Raw genomic sequence first — 4730 nt, 5'->3', positions numbered from 1 at the left:
AAAAGACTGTTGGTCCAGACAAGGGGGCAGCGGCAGCCATGCCAACAGGGGGGAATCGGCAGCGCAGATTTTTCGACGAACATGGGCTGGACGCTGGACTGGCCGGGCCATGCAGGAAAATTCATCGAGGGGACACGCTGAAGAAACAGCGCTGGTTTAGACACGGTGGGCGCAGTGTTGGAATCGGCAGCGCCGATGAAACCGGCAAAGTCGGCAGAATTGGCAGCGGGTGCTGGCGATGGGTCTGGACGGGCTGGATAGTCCAAGGCTCGACGAGAAAGACCGCAGGTTGAGACACTGGGGCAGTGGCAGCCCGCGGGACAGTGTTGGCAGATTCGGCAGCGCAGATTTGTGCGGCTGCAGGTTCGTCGGGGAAAATCGGCAGCGCAGATTTTTCGACGAGCATGGGCTGGACGATGGACTGTCCAGGCCAGGCAGGAAAATTTGTCGAGGGGACACGCTGACGAAACAGCGCTGGTTCAGGCACGGCGGGCAGTGTTGGAATCGGCAGCGCCGACGAAATCGGCAAAGTCGGCAGAATCGGCAGCGCAGATTTTTCGACGAACATGGGCTGGACGCTGGACTGGCCGGGCCATGCAGGAAAATTCATCGAGGGGACACGCTGACGAAACAGCGCTGGTTCAGGCACGGCGGGCAGTGGTGGAATCGGCAGCGCCGACGAAATCGGCAAAGTCGGCAGAATCGGCAGCGGGTGCTGGCGATGGGTCTGGACGGGCTGGATAGTCCAAGGCTCGACGAGAAAGACTGCTGGTTTAGACACTGGGGCAGTGGCAGCCCGCGGGACAGTGTCGGCAGATTCGGCAGCGCAGATTTGTGCGGCTGCAGGTTCGTCGGGGAAAATCGGCAGCGCAGATTTTGCGACGAACATGGGCTGGGCGATGGACTGTCCAGGCCAGGCAGGAAAATTTGTCGAGGGGACACGCTGACGAAACAGCGCTGGTTCAGGCACGGCGGGCAGTGTTGGAATCGGCAGCGCCGACGAAATCGGCAAAGTCGGCAGAATCGGCAGCGCAGATTTTTCGACGAACACGGGCTGGACGGTGGACTGTCCAGGCCAGGCAGGAAAATTTGTCGAGGGGACACGCTGACGAAACAGCGCTGGTTCAGGCACGGCGGGCAGTGTTGGAATCGGCAGCGCCGACGAAATCGGCAAAGTCGGCAGAATCGGCAGCGCAGATTTTTCGACGAACATGGGCTGGACGCTGGACTGGCCGGGCCATGCAGGAAAATTCATCGAGGGGACACGCTGACGAAACAGCGCTGGTTCAGGCACGGCGGGCAGTGGTGGAATCGGCAGCGCCGACGAAATCGGCAAAGTCGGCAGAATCGGCAGCGGGTGCTGGCGATGGGTCTGGACGGGCTGGATAGTCCAAGGCTCGACGAGAAAGACTGCTGGTTTAGACACTGGGGCAGTGGCAGCCCGCGGGACAGTGTCGGCAGATTCGGCAGCGCAGATTTGTGCGGCTGCAGGTTCGTCGGGGAAAATCGGCAGCGCAGATTTTGCGACGAACATGGGCTGGGCGATGGACTGTCCAGGCCAGGCAGGAAAATTTGTCGAGGGGACACGCTGACGAAACAGCGCTGGTTCAGGCACGGCGGGCAGTGTTGGAATCGGCAGCGCCGACGAAATCGGCAAAGTCGGCAGAATCGGCAGCGCAGATTTTTCGACGAACACGGGCTGGACGGTGGACTGTCCAGGCCAGGCAGGAAAATTCGTCGAGGGGACACGCTGACGAAACAGCGCTGGTTCAGACACGGTGGGCGCAGTGTTGGAATCGGCAGCGCCGAGAAAATCGGCAAAGTCGGCAGAATCGGCAGCAGGTGCTGGCGATGAGTCAGGACGGACTGGATAGTCCAAGGCTCGATGAGAAAGACCGCTGGTTTAGACACTGGGGCAGTGGCAGCCCGCGGGGCAGTGTCGGCAGATTCGGCAGCAGTGTCTGCCGATTCGGCAGCGTTGGCTTGTTGGCGCGGGGGGCCGATTCGAGTGGGGACTTGGGCAGCGGGCAGTGAAAGCAAGAGTTTCCCCGATGCTGCCGGGAAAAACGCTCCCCGGGATGGCCGGGTGAGATGACCCGGCGGCCCGCGACGGGTCATTCAATTCCATGCCCCGTCAACATAACTCCCGATGTACTGTTTGCTTTTTCGGAAGAAGAGATCCATCCCCCCATCCTCGGCCAGCCAAAAACGCTCCAATTAATGGCCGGGTGAGATGACCCGGAGGCCCGCGACGCGTCATTCAAATCACTGCCCTATCGGCTACAACTGCTGATGGGTGGGATTAGAGGCCTGCCATGGTGGTGAGGGGCGGCGAGGACCGTGAAAGCTAGAGTTTTTCAGAGGCTGCCGGGAAAAAGGCCCCTCGGGTGGCGGGGTGCGAGGACCAGGCGCGTCATTCAATTCTCTTCCCTATCAACTTGGCTCCCGTTGGCGGGATTGGAGGCCTACTGTTTGTTACAGGGCTAAAATCGTCAGGGGAAGAGCTGACGAAACAATGCTGGTTTGGATGCAGGGGGTAGTGTTGGAATCGGCAGCGCGGACAAAATCGGCAAAGTCGACAAAAAAGACTGTTGGTCTGGACATCGGGGCAGCGGCAGCCATGCCGACAGGGGGGGAAATCGGCAGCACAGATTTGTGCAGCTGCAGGTTCGTCGGGGAAATCGGCAGCGCAGATTTTTCGATGAACATGGGCTGGAAGATGGACTGTCCAGGCCAGGCAGGGAAATTCGTCAAGGGGACACGCTGACGAAACAGCGCTGGTTCAGGCACGGCGGGCAGTGTTGGAATCGGCAGCGCCGACGAAATCGGCAAAGTCGGCAGAATCGGCAGCGGGTGCTGGCGATGAGTCTGGACGATTTATAGTCCAGGGCTTGATGGAAAAGACTGTTGGTCCAGACAATGGGGCAGTGGCAGCGCGGATTTGTGCAGCTGCAGGTTCGTCGGGGAAAATCGGCAGCGCAGATTTTTCGACGAACAGGGGCTGGGCGCTGGACTGGCCGGGCCAGGCAGGAAAATTCGTCAGGGGGGCACGCTGACGAAAACAGGGGCTGCGGAGTGGAAAATCGGCAGCGCAGATTTTTCGACGAACAGGGGCTGGACCGGCCGGGCCAGGCAGGAAAATTCGTCAGGGGGGCACGCTGACGAAAAGAGGGGCTGCCGCGTGGAAAATCGGCAGCGCAGATTTTTCGACGAACAGGGGCTGGACGCTGGACTGGGCCAGGCAGGAAAATTCGTCAGGGGGCACGCTGACGAAAAGAGGGGCTGCCGCGTGGAAAATCGGCAGCGCAGATTTTTCGACGAACATTCGTCAGGGGGGCACGCTGACGAAAAGAGGGGCTGCCGCGTGGAAAATCGGCAGCGCAGATTTTTCGACGAACATTCGTCAGGGGGGCACGCTGAGGAAAACAGGGGCTGCCGCGTGGAAAATCGGCAGCGCAGATTTTTCGACGAACAGGGGCTGGATGCTGGACCGGCCGGGCCAGGCAGGAAAATTCGTCAGGGGGGCACGCTGACGAAAAGAGGGGCTGCCGCGTGGAAAATCGGCAGCGCAGATTTTTCGACGAACAGGGGCTGGACTGGCCGGGCCAGGCAGGAAAATTCGTCAGGGGGGCACGCTGACGAAAAGAGGGGCTGCCGCGTGGAAAATCGGCAGCGCAGATTTTTCGACGAACAGGGGCTGGACGCTGGACTGGGCCAGGCAGGAAAATTCGTCAGGGGGGCACGCTGACGAAAACAGGGGCTGCCGCGTGGAATGGCAGCCTACACGCAGATGCGAATTCGGCAGCGCACGATGGCTTGAGCAGGTCATGGGTTCGACTTGGCGCGATCTGAAACCTGGACGAGGGACTGTCGACGCTGGACGAGCCAGCGCGGTGGCCTGTCGTGCCCCGTTCAGGGGGGGCCTGCCGCGGAGACAGCCCTCGCGGGCTCGACAGCGCAGGCCAGCGTCCCCGACGTCGCTGGCCGCGGCAGGCGAGCTGCCGGGGTTCCCGCATTCCTACAAGAAAACGTCGTGCTTTCCACATGAAACCAATCCAGTAAAATCAGCCATATTTTTATGAGGCTGCCCACTGAATTTGGGGTCATTCCGGGCCGGTTCCTAGTTTTGCGGATTTACTCGATTTCTAATGGTAGGAAAATTAAAACAAATACTTCCCGACCTCGAAAAATTCTGGGAAAATTAATGAAGGTGGATTGGATTTTTGCCAACCTCTGTGCAAAATTTCAGCTCAAAATACCAAGAAATGAATTTTTTAGAGGGGGGGTGACAGCTGGGACCTAGTAGTGTCTCCCCCTGCCAGAGCTGCAATGACACTTATTGCTCTTTAGGGAGCCACCAGGCCGGCGCCCCTCAAAGACCACACGCGCGCGCGCGCCCGCCCGCGCTGGGCGCTGGGGCGCTGGGGCCTGAGGGCCTGGGGCCCTTGGGGGCCCTTGGGCGCGCGCGCGCGGCCCCCGCAGCCATGCCGCGCTGCGCGACGCGCGGACAGCCCCTGCTGGCTTGCTCTCTCGCCCGCGGGGGGGCTGCCTTCGGGCCCTGGCCCCCCGCGTTCTGGCCTGCCCCCTGCGTGGGAGAGGCTAGGCGCTGCAGGGGCCAGCCCGACGTCGCTGGCCGCGGCAGGCGACAGCCCGACATCGCTGGCCGCGGCAGGGGCCAGCCCGACGTCGCTGGCCGCGGCAGGCGACAGCCCCTGCTGGCTTGCTCTCTC

The sequence above is a fragment of the Populus nigra genome, chromosome 2 (assembly GCF_951802175.1).
Source record: "Populus nigra chromosome 2, ddPopNigr1.1, whole genome shotgun sequence".
Classification (NCBI taxonomy): Eukaryota; Viridiplantae; Streptophyta; class Magnoliopsida; order Malpighiales; family Salicaceae; genus Populus; species Populus nigra.
This window is presented reverse-complemented; position numbering follows the sequence as displayed.